The sequence below is a fragment of the Gracilinanus agilis genome, chromosome 2 (genome assembly GCF_016433145.1).
Source record: "Gracilinanus agilis isolate LMUSP501 chromosome 2, AgileGrace, whole genome shotgun sequence".
Classification (NCBI taxonomy): domain Eukaryota; kingdom Metazoa; phylum Chordata; class Mammalia; order Didelphimorphia; family Didelphidae; genus Gracilinanus; species Gracilinanus agilis.
The window spans coordinates 621,471,511-621,492,274 of record NC_058131.1 but is presented as its reverse complement, the minus strand read 5'-3'; positions in this window follow the sequence as shown (position 1 = coordinate 621,492,274).

Genomic DNA, 20,764 nt, shown 5'->3' with positions numbered 1-20,764 from the left:
TCTACCCAGTAACACGGGGGCGAGAGGGCCACGCTGATTGGCCGTAGCGTGGGGGCGGGCTGTCCAATGAGAGACCGGCGGAGCGAGGAGCGAAGGGGAGGGAAAGAGAAGAGAGCCCGTCGCGAGAAAAGGATCCGTTTGCGCATGCGTGTCTAGCTATCTCTGGCGTGGAGGAAAGGAAAAGGAGAGAGGAAAAAGGGGTGGGGAAGGGGATTGAAAACGAAGTCTAGGGGGAACTAGTGAGTGGAGGAGGAAGAGGTGCAGGCGATGGATACTATGGGCTACCAGAGAGATGACCTCTGAATAAATTTCCTTGGCTTTTTCATTTAAAGCTTCCCCACCACTTGCTATTTTTCTTGCAACATCTTCCATCTTCCTGTTCTCAGTTCAACCCTAAACAACTACCAATCTCTCTGCTTTTCTACACAGAAAAGAATCATTTTACAATTTTTTTCCCTCTTAAGGACTTCTGTTCCTCATCTACTCCCTTTTCTGTCCCCCATTATCCATCTACAATCCCTCAAAACACCTTGGAATAATCTGATGACAGAGTTCCAGGAGCAGAGATTGAAAAGAGGGAATGAGATGGGATTTCATTCCACTTGTTTTTCCAGGCACCAGTTCCTATTGGTCTATGTGGTACCATGGAAGGAGCATTAGAATTAAAGTCAAAAGACTTTAGATTTCATCTTTGCTACTTAACCTTTTTATCCTGTTTCTCCATTTGAAAAATGTGGGGACTGGACTAGATAACTTCTAAAATCCCCACATCTATGGTTTTGTGGTTCTTTTACCAACTTTAGGCAAATAACACACCACACTTCCTTTTTCCCCTTTTGTAGGGAATCGGAAATTCTTAGCTCTGTAAGGGAGCTTCACACAATTACATAAAGGTAGATGACCATAGTTTTGTTTTATTCAAACTAGGAAGAACCTTAAAAATCATCTAGGATCCACCCTCATTTAGTAAAGGAATCTAGAAACTAAGTCCCCCAAAAAGAAGTGATAACAGAGCAGGTTAGTAGAAGAGCAGGAACTAGAACTCAGGCTTCTTGGTTTCAAGGTCATGCTCTCTTCCCTTTATACCTTTAGGGTATGTGCAGAACTGTCTTGGAAAGGAGAGACAGAAAGCCCTGTTTGAGGAACTGCAAATAGGCCTGTGTAGCTGGATCATAGTGTTTAGAGAAGAGTGAAGAGGTTGGAACAGCAGGAAAGGGCCAGGTGATGTATCAGCTTAAAAAGCCAAGAAAAGGACTTCATATTTTATCATAGAAGTAGTAGGAAGTTGCTGGAGTACACTGAGTAGGGAAGTGGCATGATCAGACCTGCACTTTAGAAAAATTGTTTTGATGGTTCAATGAAATTCTGATGGATTAGAATGGGGAGATTCGAAGAAGGGAGGCCACTTAGAAGGCTACTAAAAAAGCTCAGACAAGAAGTGATGAGAGTTGTAGCTGCATGAGTGGAGAGGAGGCTTATACAACAGATAACGAGAAGGTGGAAATTGAAAAGATCTGGCCATAAATCAGATATGTGGATAGCGGCATTGTGTGTTTGGGAGCCCAAGTGACTAAAGGATAGTGATGTCCTCTGAAGTGGGAAGAGCTTACGAGAAAAGATAGATAACTTGGAGGGATAGGGGAAGAAAATGAGTTCTATTTTGGACATAATGGCTAAGTAGAGGATGGGTCAGAATGGGAAGAGTCTTGAGACGGAAATTAATTAGGAGACTATTCCAGTAGTTCATAAAATTAGGAGATGAATTTAGAAAATCTCGAAATTATTTTCCAAACTTTACACTATATTATTCTATGTAAGATACAGAGGGGAGATATCATTAGAATCCTGATAAAAGTTAGGGCAGTGCTATTATGTGGTAAAAGCTTGGTCTTAGATTTCATTGGAAGATTTCACCTGACTGCATTTTGTGATTATAGCACTTGACCTGGGAGCTTTTTCCTATTGTAAGACAAAAGAAGATGTCCAATACATATTAAAAAGATCAGATGTCCAATCCACATTTCCCACCCCCACCCCTCAAGTGGTTCAATGGATAAAGAGCCAAGCCTGGAGTCAGGAGGTCCTGGGTTCAAATATGACCTTAGACCCTTCCTAGCTATGTGACTCTGGGCAACTCACTTACCCCCAATGCCTAATCCTTACTGCTCTTTTGCCTTAGAACCAACACATAGAATTGATTCTAAGACTGAAATTAAAAGTTTAAAAAAAAAAGGCACATTGGATAGTTGTTGGTAAAGGGAATAAAAAGCTAATCAGTTAATGTTGATAAATTAGGTGGAAACACTCAAATGCAAGGATAAGAAGAATTATCATTACCTCCCTTGGAACTGCCTATATTGCCTTTTTTCCCTAATGGTCTTTTCACTTAAGCAAATTCTAATTTGAGAAAGTAAGGTAGCTCAATAGCCATTCTTTAAAGTAAGTATTCTCTGCAGAAGAAAAACATATGATTGATCACATGGTTCAATGGGGATATGATTGGGAGTTTTGGCCTTAAATGATCACTGTGTTGCAAATATTAATAATATTGAAATAGGTTTTAAACAATAATACATGTATAACCCAGTGGAATTGCTTGTCAGCTCCAGGAGAGGGGAGAGAAGAGGGGTGGGAAAGAACATGAATCGTGGAACCAAGGAAAAATATTCAAAATATAAAAAATTAATTAAAAAAATAAAGTAAGTAATCTCCAAGGTTTTGTCCACAGCTCTCTTTCTCATCTTTCATATAACTTCTAGAAGTCTCATAGATCTTAAGAGCTAGAAGGAAAATTAAAAATCATCTGGCCCAACTTTATTTTACAGATGAGGAAACAGAAGACCTGGAAAAACAAAGGGATTTACTCAGGGTCCCAAAGTTAATAAAAGGCATAGCAGTGATTTGAATCCATCTCTGCCAGATTCATTGGTTTCATACCATTCATTGCCTTCAAAGTTTATCAGAGGGTAAGAAAATTAAACCTCACCTCAACTCTTTATTTTTAATCCAGACAGCATTATCTAATCAAGCCATCCCACAAGGACAGTTCATATAATGCTCTCTATACAATAGGTGCTTCAGAATTATTGAATTTAAACTAATTCTTCACTTATTTTGAAGAGTCCGGATATTAATAGCCCCATTTTCCAGATAAATAATCTGAGACCAAAGTAAAGTGTTTTTACTGCTAGTAATGGCAAGGCCTGGATCAGAACTCATGCCTCCTAAGCCCTGGTCCAGTGACCTTCCCCTAACAATATGCTGCCTCTCCTCAGTCTCCCAATATACAATAAAAGCAGTCCTTAAGGCATTGGTAAGCATGAAGAAACAAGCTACCAGATGTTCAGAAGTTTTGTTACTAGGGACCAAAACAATATTTAGGAATTTTTCCCCAAAATTGAAAAAATCATAAAACAATATCATCAAGGCCCAAAGAAGTAGCCATGTTTTTAAATATTATGTTTTATATTATAAAATTACATGTAAATATTATAAACTATTTTACCTTATATTTATATATATTTATTATAAAGTATTTTACTTATAACAAAAGTAAACTTTCATTCCCAATTCACTTTTTTTTTTTTTAGTATGAAATCTAAAGAAGTGGTGTCAAATTCAAATAGAAAGAGGAGGGTACTAAACTGCACATAAGAATTCCTTAAGGCCTTAGGTTGGCCTAGAAAACCACATACTAACATTATCTATTTTAATTGTGTTTTTATTTATCTTGTTAAATATGTCCCAGTTACATTTTAATCTGTTTCTGGCAACACTCAGAAGTGTTGTAGGCCACAATGCAGTCACTAGGCCATGTGTTTGATATCTCTGTTCCAAAACACAACTTGGGAGAACGTGAAGGAAAAATTTTCCACACTAAATCAAGCCTCTCTTGTATTTGGGGAGTTTTGGACAAGTCTAATTATGACTGCAATATATATCAGTTAAAGATTTACTTCTCAAAATTCTCTTAAGGAAGCTCCTTTACCTAGACCGACTAAAAACTCTCTCATCCGTCACCCCAGCCCCTTGTAATGACACCATCTAACCTACTTGTTTTATGTTATTAACACATCACCACACCTTGTCTTTAATTATATTATATATAAACTTAGAGAAAGGTTAACCTCCTCATATTGCCCTTCTCTGGTTCATTATTATACCTTCAAATCTTACTTAAGTCCTTCTCAAAAAGCTCTTCAAGTACTCAGATTCTCAGACAATTTGAACACTTCTTATTCTTTCTCGTATTTCCTCCAGTGAACTAAAGCATATCCCTATTTTTTTAACCAACCACTTGAATCGGTTTAGTCACTACATGAAACCCTTTCTTACCTCTCAAAGAAAATTAAATGAGAAAGTCCATAAAAACCTTTGAGAACAGAGGAAATACTCTGATAAGAACAGCTCTTAGGGAAAAATAAATTGAGACCCATCTGAACATGGGGCCCTTTTGCCCTGGATAAAAAGGAAATAAAATGAGATTGAGAATTAGGAAAGCAAATTCTTTAGGGAAACACCAGTAGGATCAAGAAAACAGGAAAATGATCAAAGAATACACTGAAGACAGAGAAGAAAGATGCACACAAAGAAAATAAAGAGAATTAATTGGAATAGTTAAACTACTATGGCCTGGTGGCGGTAAAACAACACAATTCATGGCCAAATAGAAGACAATAATACCAATGGAATCTTTATTGAAGCACCTTTTTTTCTCATTTAAAAAAAATGCTATATACTGTTATAGGTTATTCTGTTCTTTATCCAAAATTCTATAAAGGTACTGATTATAATTAATGAGGGATGGGGGAGAATAAATCTGATGACAGAAAAAAGAAATAACAACAGAAAAATCTCACCACCATTTATTTGCTTTCCTTACAAACTTCCCTTAAAGTAGCTTTGGGTCCATTGTGGCCTGTAAGTCTTCCCTTCTTTAGGGTGTTTATCACCTTTTTTTTTTTTTTTTTTTTTCTGAGACACAATTTCTCCTTCTGTAAAAAGAGGTGATCTCCTGAAGCCAGTAGGGGTCCATCTGAACAGGGTGTTCCTAAGCACACCCAAGGGACTTAAGAGAGCCCAGGACTACTTATAGTAGGGTGTCAAACATTATCAGAGGATTCCTCCCTCGCTGGGAAAATATGTTTGATCCCCTGCGATTCTGAAAATCAGCCAGTAAAGTTCTCCTAGTCACACTGTCTCAGGCTCATGTTCAAAGGCAGAGTGCTAAGTGGAAGCGGCCAACCGGTCAGCCAAGAGAATTTTCCTGGGACTGTAGGCCTGGATTTTTAAGTAACAAGTGTGAAATTTCTTGGGAACTTGCACAATCCGTTGGGAAGTAGCCCAAGGGGATATTTTAAGAGGAGATACATAGCTACGTGGTATATGCAGTCTCTGCATTGCGAGGGCAGGAAGCTATATAAAAGTTGAGCCGTCATGCATAAAAGAGCCCTGCATTAGGGTTAAGAGATATATGGTCTAGCCCTGGTTTTGTCATTAATTCTCTTGTGTCCTTGAAGAAGTTCAGGCTTTAGTTTCCTCCTGTGTCCCTCGAGAGGGCTGTACTTACAATGGCACGAAGGTCCCCCTCGACTCTAAAACTCCAGGATGCTCCAAGAAGCAGAGTACCACAGAGACATCACCTCGCCTCTGTGCTCCATTTCTTCATCTGTAAAATGGGGATAATTATACTTGTACGCCATACCTCACAGAGCCATTGTGAGTAGAACATTTCACAAGTTTAAAGGACTTTATAAATGGGAATTATTATTATTATGTGTAGATACTACAATAATATCCCCAGGTTTTCTGGGACAGCAATTGCGATGGGGTGAGGACCGTGAAAAATCCATCCTTAGATGATGCGCCCTCACCTGAGGCTTGGAAAACACGATCATCATATCTACGGAGGAGCTCGTTTATCATCTGGACAGTCTGTGGCTCTTCGTGTCTGTGATCCATTTTACTTCCTGATTTTCTTCTCTTAGGCCCATGGTATAGTTGGACAGCTCTAACATGGAAGTAAATTGAAATAATCTGAAAGGTTTTCATATGCCTCATCTCCGAATACCCTTTTTCTCTCAAGAAATCTTTTACTCAGGCTATGGTTGAGTTCTGGGTTCCATGACATTTGATAAAGTACAGATAAATAGTTAATCTCAAATAAAAAAAAATGTATCCACAAACACGAAAAAATGCACAAAATCACAAAGAGATGAAAATCAATGCAACTCTGATTTTCCACCTATGAGCTTAGCAAAAATGACCAAAAAGAAACAGAAAATGGCCATTGTTGGCAGTGCCTGTGAGAAAACAGACACATTTTTGGTAGAGCTATGACTTGCTCACACTATTTTGTAAAGTAACTTGGAAATAAACCCCAAAAGTCACTAAATCACATGTATACTATATATCTAGCCTTCTTGCCCTCTTTGCAGCATACCACAGTGTTAACCACTTTCTCCTTCTTAATACTTTCTTCTCTCTGAGTTTTTGTGACACTTCTGTCTCTTGGTTTGATTACCCACCTGACTTGTCCTTCTCAGTCTAATTTGTTGAATCTTGATTCATATTAGCCAATCAATAAATAAGCATTTATTAAGACCCTACTACATTCCAGGGATTGACCTAAAGTCTGGGGATATAAAAAGTGGTAAAAGACAGTTTCTCTCCTTAAGGAACTTACAATCTAGAGAAGCAACATGCAAACAAATATATACAAAGCAAGCTTTATAGAGGATAAATAGGAAAGAATTAACAGAGAGAAGTCACTGGTTTTAAGAGGGGTAAGGGAAGGCTTCCAGTAGAAAGTGGGGTTTTTTGGGGGGATGTCAGTAGTTATAGGGGAGGAAGGAGAATGTTCCAGAGAAAATTCCAGAGATGGAATTTCTTGCTTCTAGAAAAGCTAGGAGACTAGTGTCACTGGATAGAAGAGTGCATATTGGGGAGTTTGGTGTGAGAAGCCTGGAAAGGTAGGAGGGACTAGGTGATGAAGGGCTTCGAATGCCAAGAATCATTTTGTATTTGCTCCTAGAGGCAAAGGGAAGCCAGTTTATTAAGTAGGATGTAACGTGATCAGACCTGTATTTTAAGAAAATCATTTTAGTGGCTGAATAAAGAATGGTTTGGAGTAGGTAGAGACTTCAGGCAGTCAGACCCACCAGCAGGTGATATAATCAAGGTGTGAAGTAAAAAGGGAAGGGGTCATGTTCAAAAGATGTTCCATGTAAATATGGGAAATTATTAAAAATAAAATTAAAAAAAAAAGATGTTCCAAAGATGAAAGTGGCAGGCCTTGGAAACAGGTTGGATATAGGGTGTGAGAGAGTGACAAATCCAGGATGACTCTTAGGGTTGGGAAGATGATGTTGCCCTCTCTAGTGATAGGAAAGGTGGGGGAAGGTAGAATTAGGGGGAAAGGTAATAAGTCCTGTTTCAGACATACTGAGTTTAAGATGTCTACTGGACATCCAGTTGAAGAAGTCTGAAAGGCAGTTGGAGATATGTTTAGAAGATTTGCAGAGAAACTGAGGCAGGAAAGGTAGATTGGAGAATCTTCATCATAGAAATGATAACTAAATCCATGTGAACTGATGAGATAACCAAGTGAAGTAGTAGAGAGGGAGAATAGGGCTCATGACAGAACCTTGAGGGTATACACCAACATTCTGTTCTGGGGCCGCTTTTCTCTATATACCTCCTTGGTGTGACCTCATCAGCTCTCATGGGTTCAGCTATCATTTCCACACAGATGATTCCCAGATCTATTTATCCACATCTACTCTCTGCCCCAAGCTAGGCTCACTTCACAAAATTGGACATTTCAAACTGGATATCTCACAGGCCCATCTCAAATTCAACATGTTCAAAACCGAACTCATTCTCTTTTCCCCAAAGCCCACCCCTACTCTGAACTTTCCCCTTCCTCTTAATGGCACCACCACCCTTCTAGTCACCCAGCCTATCTCTCTCTTTCTTATTTTTACTCCATATATCCAGTGACCTGCCAGATCTTTTTGTTTCTATTTCTACATCTCCCTCCTAAGTCCTCTTCACTGCACACAGGCAGCCACTAATCAAGTCTAGGCCTTCATCATCTCTCACTTGCACTATTGAAATAGTCTCCTATTTTTTTTCTCCCAGCCTTAAATCTCTCCTCACTCCAATTCATCCTCCAAACAGCTGCAAAAGTGATTTCCTTAAAGTACAAGTGACCATACCATTCTCCTCCTATTCAGTACACTCCAGCGGCCCGCTATGATCTTTAGAACGAAATGTGATTCTGTTTTGGGAATTTTAAAGCTCCTCAAAACTTAGTCCTTTTATATCTTCCCAGTCTTCTGATATAATTTTCCTGCCTATCTTCACCCTCACCCTAACCCCCAAGCACTCTAAACACCTACATTCCTGACCCATCACACAGCTCTGTTCCTGACTCCCTGGCTCCTTGGTTTTCCCTGGAAAGGGCTCTACCCTCCCCTTCATCCCTCTTAGTTTCCTTGGCTTTTTTTTTTTTTTTGGCAGGGCAAGCCTTTCTTGAACCTTCCAGCCCAAGCTAGTGCCTTCTTCTCTAAGGGTCACCTTGCATCCTCTTCGTATATATCTTTTATTAGGTCTTGATAGATGAGGCATGTAAAAACCAGTGGAAATGTGCGTCGGTGGAGAGGTGGAGGGGAGAGTAAGAACATAAACCATGGAACCATGGAAAAATTTTATAAAAAATTAAAATAAAAATCAAACAAACAATTAAACCCAAAAAAATTAAATAAATAAATAAGTAAGTAAACAAACAAATGAATAAATAAATAGATGAACAAACAAACAAACGAATGAATGAATGAATGATAAAAACTGTATATATCTTTTATGTACATATATATGTTCTATCCCATTGATTAAAAATTCCTTGTAGGCAAGAACTATTTCCTTGTTTTTCTTGGTATCTCAGGGCTTAGTGCAATGCCTGGCACAATAAATACTTAATAAATGCTTGTTGACTGATTGATATCATTATTAGGTTTATATACTTAGGAGATCAAAGACAGATTCTCAGAGGGAATGAACCCATGTGCACAGAAATATTTATAGCCTCCTTTTTTATAGTAGCAAAAAACTAGAAACAGAGTATGTACATATCAATTTTCTTAATTTTTTAAATTTTTATTTTGAATATTTTCCCCTAGTTACATATTTCATATCCTTTCCCTCTTCCCCAAGCCTCCCTAAACCCCTGTAGTTTTTCTGATTGATATATATATCCAATTGATAGTTGGACTAGAGTTATCATTTAGTGTCTTCATCCCCAATAATATCCCCATCAGCCCATGTGTTCAAGCAGTTGTTTTTCTTCTGTGTTTCTCCTCCCACAGTTCTTCCTCTGAATGTGGCTAGTTTTCTTTCTCATAAGTCCCTCAGAATTGTCCCAGATCATTGCATTGCTGCTAGTAGAAAAGTTCATTATGTTCGATTTTACCCCAGTGTATCCATCTCTGTGTACAATGTTCTCCTGGATCTGCTCCTTTCACTCGTGCATCAGTTCCTGGAGGTCTTTCCAGTTCACATGGAATTCCTCCAGTTCATTATTCCTTTGAGTACAATAGTATTCCATCACCAGCAGATACCACAATTTGTTCAGCCATTTCAATTGGGGAATTATTGAACAAACTCTAGTATATGAAGGTATCAATATTATTACCCCATTAGATATGACAAAAAGGAAAGATGTGGAGAAACTTATAGAAGAGTTTATGAAATGAGGATAATGTTCCCAATGATCACAATATCATAAAGGATAATTACTTTGAAAAACTTCATAACTGTGATGAAAGCAGTTAGCAATTATGACTTTAAACTTAGGACTGACACAATGAACCATATCTCAGACCTCTTGGGAGACAGGTGATGTTACAGATTGAACTAGACCTTTGGGGGCAGCCAGATAACTCAGTGGATAGAGAGCCAGGCCTAGAGACAAGAGGTCCTGGGTTCAAATGTGACTTCAGATACTTCCTAGTTGTGTGACCCTGGGCAAGTCATTTAGCCTTTCCCAACTTTCTGCCCTAGAATTGATACTTAGAACCAAGTCCAAGACAGAAGCAATAATTATTTTTAAAGAATAAGAAAAAAGAAATAGATCTTTTCAGACCCAGCCAATGTTGATGTGTTTTATTTAAATTTATTTATTTGTACTATAGTCATTTTCTCTATGTTGAGCAGAGTATTAAGTTAGTGGGTAGTAACAGAGATGCAAAAAAATCCCATATCTAGTTAACACTAATGAAAAAAATTTAATACACAGAAGAAAACAAAAAAGAAATTCAGAATGGGATACAAACAAGCAATTCCTTTACTATCTTGTTAGATTTAACATATTCATTTTTTTTAACCCTTACCTTCTATTCCAAAGCAGAAGTGAGGCAAGGGCTAAGCAATAGGGTTAAGTGACTTGCCCAGGGTCACATAGCTAGGAAATGTCTGAGATAAAATTTGAACCCTGGACCTCCTGTCTCTAGGTCTGACTCTCAACCCACCTAGCTGCCCCCAAACATATTCTCTAAAATATTAGCTGTATGTTATAGAAATTCACAATTTCACATGTTCTCTGTATCTTTGTTGTATATTGAAACATTTTTATTAATGATTAAGTTCATAATGCTTTTATTAAAAAAAAGAAACATACAGGAAAACAGAAGTATATGACAGTCTACGATCCTCAAAGGTGAGCAAATGTAAGTTCTTTCGGGAGAACACAAGCCCCTAAAGAGTAAGAACAATTTGGATCTTTATTTTTGAATCCTCAGCACATAGCCCAGGTCCAACCTGGAATATTATAGGTACTTAATTAGTACTTGTTGAACTGAATGGGACATAAAAGATGATGAAGGCAGTGTTTTATCCAAACTGTGTATAGACAGATGCCCAGACCTCATCCCCTCATGTCTAGCAGAACCTCGATGACATTCTCATAACTTACCTAGGAAAATGTTGCACTAGCATGAGTTACTACCAGACTTTAGTGCTGGAAAGAACCTCAGGATCATCTAATCCCATCTCCTCATTTGATAAAGGAGGAAGAAAATACAAGCCAGAGAAGAAGCATGACTTGACCAAAATCACATCATAAGTTAGTGACAAGAGAGAGGTGATATTACCTAATGGACAGACAGTTATCCTTTGAGGCAGACAGAAATGGGTTCAATCCTTACCTCTGAGTCATAGAACAGGAGCTAATCCTCACTGCTAGAGGGAATAACAATTCACTACACTGGTGAGATCACAGGTCTGGTACCCCCCCAAAAAATGTAACAGACCTGGGACTCCAATCCAGGTCTCCTGACTTTTGGTCCAGAGTATTTTCCCCTTTACTTCATTGCTTAATACAGTTATTGGATCATTAATAGCCAGGATTCAAAGGACAAAGTAGAAATGTGTGTGAGTATATCTAAATGTGTTGTTTGGAATGGTTGTTCCCCTGATTTCTGATTTGGGGCCCTCGACTCTGAAGGACAGCAGTGAGAGAAAATAGAAGTAGCAAAAGTCTTGTGTTTACCACACACTGTTGGAAGTCATAGAGCCAAAGTGTATGAGGGTGTTCAAAAAATAATGATGAAAACAAAACCCCAGGTATCCTTAATTTGGAGTTTGATAGATTCCCACCTCCTTTCTCCCCCCCAAACCCCCACCCCGCCCAAGTCAACAACAATTATTGAAGGCTCAGTTTTTATACAACTGCATACTGGTTCCTTTGTAGGGGATGGGGATGGGGAAATGAGACCCAAACAAAGAAAGACACCGTTCCCATAGTCTATATCTGGGGAGTCAGTCCAGATATACGAAGTGTTGTCATCAAAATGACAAAGAATGGGAAAATGTTCTATAGTTCTTCTATTAGCAGCCCTACAACCAGAAATAGATACCAGCATTTCCTCTATCTGCTATTTCCTGGTCAGCATTTTTCTGAAGATAGGCGTGCTCTTGAAGATTTTGCTTTCTTTTGTTAGTCATTAATTATTTAATTCCATTCCCTGGGCAGGTGTGCTCTGGGCCAGAGTCTAGAAGTTGCTATTCTCAGGAAGGATTCTAAAGAAAAGAGAAAATATCATTCTTGACCTTCAGGAGCTTTCAGGTTCATTGATTATGATGAAATACTGCCAGCTTGTCTCTCAACTTCCTCTTATAGCTCTTAGATCTCTTTTCATCATCTTCCACCTCCCGAGATGAGGGTTTTTGGTGCAAGGCCTTTTGGCAAATGAGAGAAGAGGCCTTCTCTTCTGTTCCCCCAATCTTGATGGCCAACACGAGTTTCCTGGCTCTTTCCAGACTTCCAAACCTGTTCCCTGAGAGCTGAAGTTGGAGAATATCAATTTCCCTGTGGGCAGAGTTTCTTTGCATTATTGGGGTACCTGCCTTGCCAGTTTGCTCTGAAAGGGCCCAGCCAGGCTAGATCTGACAATCTTGTAAACATGCTTTCCCTGACCTCGCTTCTGGAATGGGATTAAAGCAGATTCCGTCCATCTTGCTGCCTCTGTCTTCTCCTGACCTGGTTAAGACTAGAGCCGATCTCTAGGACGTTAATAAGTAAATCTAAAATCATTATTGGGTGATGGCATTTGTGAGACCATCCGAGGAGAATAAGTCTGGATCTATGCACTTAGAGTTATAAATGGCAGCTGTTGGCTCTATGTGGCATTATCCCCAATTGCTATTGATTCAATGCAGTCAGTGGAGACTAAAAAATTCTGAATCAACATGTATTCCTCTAACAGAGGCAGTGTTACACTGACTGGTGGCAAGAAGGTTTCTTCCTCTCTGTGAGTGTACTGAGGCAGGAGGGGTACACAGAGGGCAAGATTTAAAAAAGTCTTCTTTATGTCAAAATCATCAGTATGAAGTGAGTCCTGCAGAGGCAACGTGGGGGTCTGGGGACTTCCCATGTGCCCCAAGATGTGTATGATGTAAACCACAACTGTATCCTCTGACGGGGACCATCCTGTTCTGGGGACACTAACAGAGAAGGATTCATCCTATAGGCTTCACAGTGTATATACATTCAGATAAGTATGTTAAATCATTAAATCATGGGGTTGAAAGAACTCAGAAATCAGAGGACCAGCCAAGTAGTAGGAGGGTCACAATAGATTTTCATGTACTTTTGATAGGCCTACGTGGATCAGTCTGTTTTTTAGTTCCACTTAAGTTCCACTAATGCTACCCATATTTTTACTTCTCTGCTTCTTCTACTCAAGTGAATATACCAGATATCTATCTTTTGAACTAAGGAGACAAAAGAGATAAACAAGGTTGGAGAAATGAAAAGTACTAGAGTAAAAGATAGTGATAGGCTTCAGAGCTATCTTTTCTATTGCACTAGCCCTAACTACATTCCTAAACTGACCTATTTAAGCAAACATTTGTCAGTGATCTTCCATTTACTTCAATTTATGAGGTTTTTCTTAACTTTTTTATGAAATATGCATGTGTCTGTGTTTTAGAAAAAAGTTCCTTTACAGTCAATTTCCACAAAATTCTATCATCAAAATATTGATACATGGGGAAGATCAATAGAGTATCCTGATGAGAATTCAGCAAAAGCTAAAGATTGTAAGGGACAAGAATACAGAGACAATGAAATAGAAAGAGTAAGGTTTTCAGATGCAAAATAAACATGCCACATCTTAGGAAAGGCTTGATGTTTAGATAGCTCAATTGCTATCTAAATGATGAAGCCAGAAAAAGATAATGCAAAGCCTTGATGGTGGTACAGATGACATTCCTACTTTTATTCCAAGCTACTCACCTACATAAGACCCCAAAAGGTATCCGGGAAGTGTAACTGACTGAATTGGGATTGAGCATCACCATAAGCCAAGGCAGAATACTGGCTTTGATGCAGGAAATTTTTTTTTAATAGGAGAGGTTAGACCATGTCTGGAAGTGATAAATCTCAGAGCTGGGCATGGAAGGAGTCAAAGAAGAGAGGCTTCTGTCAATCCCAGGACAACTAGCTGAAAGAGCACAGTAGCAATCCAGCTATTAAAAAAAAACAACCTGTAATACTCAAGCAAAAGAGGGTTTATTTAGTACCACCCAGAAAAACTGTTCCTGAAGATGGAAAAAGATCACAGCTGCCTATCAAAGAACAAACGCAGAGAATCCAGCAGACAGACTCTTTTGGCAGGCTTGTTGCGTACCACACATCGACAGCTGCCCAGCAATAGAGAGACCCACCCAGTACTGTCTGGCAGCAGCTGCCTGATGGTAGACCCAACGCAGGGCTCAGGCCAGCAGGAGTCCAGCGGCTGAGTGACCGGTTAAACCCAGCCTACAAGTATCCAGGCCTATCGTCTAATCAACCCGCCCGTCCAGTCCAGTCCAGATGCATCCAAACCTGATAAGGCACCAACACAAGCCAATGGACCTGCGAAATCCAGCCCAACAACAGACGGACAGAACCAGCCACAGCACCAAGACAAGCCCGGTAGAGTCACTTATCCGGCAGAATCTCCAAAGAAGTTGCCTCACAAGCGTGAGCCATATAGGCTAGAGCAGCGGTCCAAGCCCAAGATAAAATGTCATTCTGATAAGTCTAAAGTCTTGTGTTTGGGCAGAAAGCTTCGACTCCATTAAATACAAGATGAGGAAGTTGTGACTAGGCAGTGCATTCCTGTGCAAAAGGATCTCAGGGTTTCAGTGGACTGACAGTTCTAAATGAGTCAACAGTGTGATAGGAAGGTTAAAAATGCGAATGCATATTTGACTTCATTGAGAGGCAAGATGGTCCACCTCTTAACAATGGCCTTTTTAGACCACATGCATAGTATTAGGGTTATTTCTGAGTGGAGCGTTTTAAGGAGAATAATAATCAACTAGAGAATTTCCAGAGGAGAGTGGCCAGGATCGTGAAGGGCTAGAAACTCATTCGAAATAAATGTGAATATTTAGCCCAGCAGATGGGAAGACTGTCTTTAAGTGTTTCAGGGGCTGGCATGTGGAAGAGAGAGACTCTACTTGTTCTGCTTGAGCTCAGAGAATATATCTGGGAGTTACAGGTTAGCAGCTGTACAAAAGCAGATTTCTGTTCAATATAAGGAAAAACTTCCTAATTGGGCTTGTCTAAAAGCAGGAATAGGAATAGGCACTTCCCCTTTACTAGAGGTCTTCAAGAGAACTGAAGTTAACCACTTGCTGAAAATGTTGTAGATGGAATCCAGACTCATACTCGGTTTGTATAAATGGCCTCCGAGGTACCTCTTCACTGAGATTCTGGGATTTTATGAGCATAATGAAAATTGTAGACTATCCCTTAAAAAATATGTGCTTGCCTGGCAGGCCCTGCTCTGAAAACCCAAAGAGATTGCATTAGTAACACATAAGGACCCAGGAGGAAAAGTAGATAAAAGCCTTTCAGTTGAACAAGGCTCTAATAATCAAGAGTCTACCCATAGATACCTAATAACAACTTTTTTTGTGTGTGTGACATGGACCCATTTTATAGTTTGGTAAAATCTATGGGCTTCACAGAATAACGTTTTTAAACATAAAAAATAAAATACATACAAAAGAAGCCTGTTGTGTTGAAACAAAGATGTAATTTTTTTTTATCCATCCAATTTCACAGATCCTCCCGAAATTGATGCCCAGACCACTTGGGGGTTTAAGAACCCCTGCCCACAAAGGGAACAGGTAAACTCTGCCCAGTCAGGCTGATGTTAGGCAAACCAAGGGAAATGTAGCACAAAACTGGATTTGATCTAGTAGTGGCGGAGAGGTATGGAAAGTGCACTTAACCAGAAATTGAAAGATCTAAGTTCTGTTTCTGGTTTTGCCACAAATTTATGTAAGCTTCGCCTCACTGCAAGTCATGTCACCTCACTGCTACTTATTAATGCCTTTATTCTTCTCTTATTTACTTCCTATTGCATTCTTCATAACAGATTTGCCAAACAGAAAGAGTCTGTCCTACTCTTCCTTATGTTCCCTGTAAGACCTTAAATATGGTAGCCATCCAATAAATATTTGTTGAACAAATTAATAAATGAAGAATGGAACAAACTTCTCTAGGCATCTGTTTCCTTATCTATAAAATGGGGTCCACATGACCAATTTTACTGACTTCAAAGGGTTGCTGTGAAAAGCAAACGAGATAATGGATGTGAATGTGTTTTGAAAGCACTATGAAAATGTAATTAATTATTCAAGAATTAAAAAGAAACACTGATTACTATCATGGTACCCCAGAGGAGCAACTGCTTAGGGCGCACCGTCCCACAAAACACATTTATCCAGTTGTTTGACCACAATGTTAATCCATTTTTCATTCTTTCTTTTATTCGAGGTACACACTTATCTATGCACAACATATATGGTACACCCACTGTGGGAGACTGAAGTAGGAATGGTAAAAGGAGAAGGAGAAAGAGAAAACCTTAACCTTCAGTATCTGAATTGTTCAGTGCTTGCTCTGATGTTCTTTTGTCCTTTAAGACTTTATGAGTTAATGTTGTGTAAGGTGGTAACTTAACTAGTCCATTAAAAAGAAATAACTTCAAGGCAGTTGGGTGGCTTACTGGATTGAGAGCCAAGCCTGGAGACCTGAGATCCTGGGTTCAAATTTGTCTTTAAACAATTCCTAGCTGTGTTATTCTGGGCAAGTCACTTACCCCCCCATTGCCTAGCCCTAGCCCTTGCTGCTTTTCTACCTTAGAACCAATATATAGTATTGATTCTAAGATGGAAGATAAGGGTTTAAAATTTTTCTTTTAATAACTTCCAAGTGTCCATTATGTACAAGGTCCAACCAAAGAGGAAACAAATAAGAACCTTGTCCCTTACCCTCAAGGGACCATTTCTCTAGGGCCATGATCATATCTAAATTTTGTATTTATAATGTCTTTTATTAAAAGATCCCTTTTAAAATGCATTTAGAATGATGATTGGGAAAACATCCTAGTCTTCCTCTCCTTGAATCTGAGCGCCCCTTTGGTGAAGAGGTGAGCTCAGGTTAGAGTGGGGATAAGAGATTCCCTAAAAGAGCTGCCAGGCTCCAGGGAGGTCAGCTCTCTGGGAATGAGCAGCACGAGTAGGTGCATGTCCCCCTCTCCCACCCTACGAAGCTCTCTATCCTACTGCGTCCTCTTTTAGAGAGATGCCTATCTCATGGGTTGTGTAATATTCGTTTACAACTAGTCAGGGTGGGGAGAGATGTGAAGGGGAGGGGAAAGTGTGTTTTGGTTTCCTCCAACTGACATTTGTTATCTTATTGTGGGTTGTTTTGTGTGCTGTTAGTTAATATTTATACAGTGCTTTAGAGGTGAAGGATATCTCTGGGCTCTGAAGTCCAGGACTTATCTACTCTCCTATAAAGCAATCACACTTTGCCTTGGGTTAAAAAGTCTCTGGTTAGAGAAGACAAGGATTCCTGGGACTCTTGATATTTTTTTTTTTGTGGGGGGACCTTCTTCCTCCACCCATGGGCATCTCCTCCCTCACCCATGCCTTTGTAGCTTATGCAATTTTAGAGAATATTCTTATATAAATCTTCCATAAAGGATATACTCATGACACTGGAAGATGTGTTCTTGCTGGCATTTTTATATCTCAGGTATACATACCTCTTGGATTGTGTCTCTACTTACTGTTTCCCATCCTCTCTACATGACTGATCCAGCTCTTTTCCTCTCACATATGGCCTTGAAAATGTTTTTTAGCCAGTTCCCCAGTGAAAGTTAAAACACTGCAGACTACTTTCATTAACCATGCACCTTTCCATTCCATTACAATTCTAATTCTTCCCCAAATTGGGGTATTCTACAATTTCCAATTATTTCAGTCATCACTGGTAGAATAATTTTATTGAAAGAGATAATTTTTTGTGGCAACAAATAATTTGGGATAATTGGAAATTCTGTAAAATTTCCCAAACTTCAATGTCTTTAATTTCTTCCTGATATTTGATTATTAGCCCAACTTACTCTAGCTCTGTAAGACCTGACCAGGATAAGTATTTATTGGTGGACTAATTCAATCAGTATGTCATAGTCTGAATAATGTATTTATCATCCACTTTCTTTTTACCAGGGTATATTATTTAACCAGTATTTTTCACACTATTGTGAATTATGCAGAAAAGTCATTGTACTAGTCTGGGGCTCAATATAATTAGCACATCATCTTGTGAAAAGGAGCAATTAGAGAAATTCTTCACAGAGAATTCTTGTGCTGCTTTAATTCTGTCTAGTATTCTATTATAACACCAGAAAAACTTTTGGTAAAAATGTTTTGGACCTAATTTTTTGTCATTACCCAGTGGATAACTGAATAAAATTATTTTGATAATTATATCTGTCATAGGTTTTTGGTTCCTTTTAACCTGTTCATGAATGACACCATGTTAGAAAGGGCAAAACTGAGACTTCTTCTGGGAATCATTTTCACAGTCTTGAATGATAATATGACCATACTTCATCCCAAAGGGCTAGTCTGACTTAAGACACCAGTTCCTTAAACTTCAGCAAACATTTTTAATGTGTTCAGAGCACTGCAGCAGACACTGGCTAAAATACAAAGATCTTACATAGTCACTGCATTTCTGGAGCTCAAACTCTTACTCCTCTCTTCCCTCCCAAAATGTATGTTGATGGTCTTAGCTCAAAGCTCCCATTTGGTCTGATGGCTATGCCCACATCTCTTTGTTATCGTAATTTTCCTAGAAATAGCCTATATTGGTTAGGTTCTCTGAGGAGAGGGCACATAAGAAATAAGCTTATGTGACTGAAAAATTGGAAATTATTAGATTTAGAATAGATGCATTATTAAATTGTTAAATTTAGAATTTCTGGCAGAGGATTGGGAGACACAAGATGTAAGATTTGGGGCTCAGAGAAGGACTGTGAAATAAACTCTTCTGAAAGTAACACCCACATATGTGTATCCCCATTATGATGAAAATCCTGTATAATAAAAGGTTTCTCATCCCTAGCCAATGACCCAGTTGCTCTAAGCCAATATTTGCTATAAGACAGTTCCAACATAACCAAAGTATCCCATTGTAATGGCACATGACCTGTAGCAGCTTAGATTCTGTTCTGGTTGAAGGCAAAGGCCAAGACTAGATGAATTCTAAATGTCTTGCCAACCACATGATTATTATGTCACTTACCAACTATGGCAGCTTGTTCCGCCTAAGAACCATAATTCAAGGAAGTAAAATAGTTTTCCTTCTTACCCAAGGTCATTGGCTCATTTCATGCAGAAAGTAATTGAAGAATGTGTCACAGAACTGATCTGAATTATCTTCTGTTCAAGTCCTAAAGTTGAAACTTAGGGATGGTCAGAAAACTGTGAGTCAACATGCATCTCAAATAAGCAAACATATAAAAACCTCCCCAAAACAATCTTATTTCTCTTGGTCCAAAACAAGTTCACCAGCAGTTTACCCTAGAAAATCATCGAAAGGTACCAGTTGTTTGTATTTACAATAGAAACAAGAACTAGTCAATATGGCGCCCCAATCCTGGCTTTCCAGACATCCTTCAGGGCCTCTGGGGGTGGCTAAGTCCATTCACTAATGGCTCAATAAGGTTGGTTTTTTTTTTTGCATCCTCCTATATCTGATGATTTCATTGGACACACTAGAGATGACAAACACCCAATACTTTATCACATAGCACAGGAACAGCAGAGATGAGAATTGAGTTAGAAGTAAGACAGGAGTATATACCAGGTATGAGGACAATGGGCAAAGTCATGGAGGAGAAAGGTAGAATATTGTGTTTGTCGAACAACAAGTAAGACAGTGGCAAGATTGTAAAGTGTGTTAAGGGCCATGGTACAATGGGAAAAGTGCTAGATTTGGAATACCCGTCTGAAAAAACACAGAACCACCAAAGCAGTTACCAAAGAACATATCTTTAATCAGGACGAGAGACAATGTTCTTATGGCCACCACATCGAGTCACACTCATACATATCACCACACAATCAAGTTCTGAGACTCTGGGAACAACAACTCATGAAAAAAATGGGAATGGGAATTTCTGAATTTCTGTCAAACTGAAGAACTTGGGGTTCTATTTATACCTTAGGGAATATAGCCCACCAGAAACAATTGACTGGTTACTTAGGGGCTTGGGAAAGAGGTTGTATCCCGGGGCTAGGATATCTGGAAGAGGCCTAAATACAATAAAAGAAACTAGGAAAATAAAAAAAGGTTACTTAAGACTTGACTACCTCTACCACTCCTATCCAAGGTGCATGATGGCCTATTGTTCAGTCAGGGACAAAGGGTCAGTTTGGGAGTTTCTTGAAAAAGCAAGTTTCCTTGGGACAAAGTTAAATTTGAGATTTCATAAAACAAGGTTGTCAGGAAGGGAACCCGAGTTAGAATTCCGGTTATGTCATTTGCTGTCACTTAACCTTTCTGGGATTTAATTCCTCATATATAAAACAAGTGGGCTGAACTAGCTGAATCCTTTTGGCTCTAAATCTAAGAGCCTATGAATAATGTGAAATTAAGTCTAGAAAAGATAGATTACAAAGGGCTTTCATGCCAAACTGAAGAGATTGGTCTTGGAGGCAACAGGGATCCGCTGAACAGTTCAGAGGGTGTTGGGGGCAGGTATGATATGGTCCTGGTATGGGGCCTGTCAACTGGGTTTTGGGGAACCCCCAAGTTTGTCCCTGTCCCTTGAGAACTTGCCTTTACAGGAAGTCCCAAACTGACTTTTGATTTAGACTGAAAAATGGATCACCAAGGGTCCATTAAGTA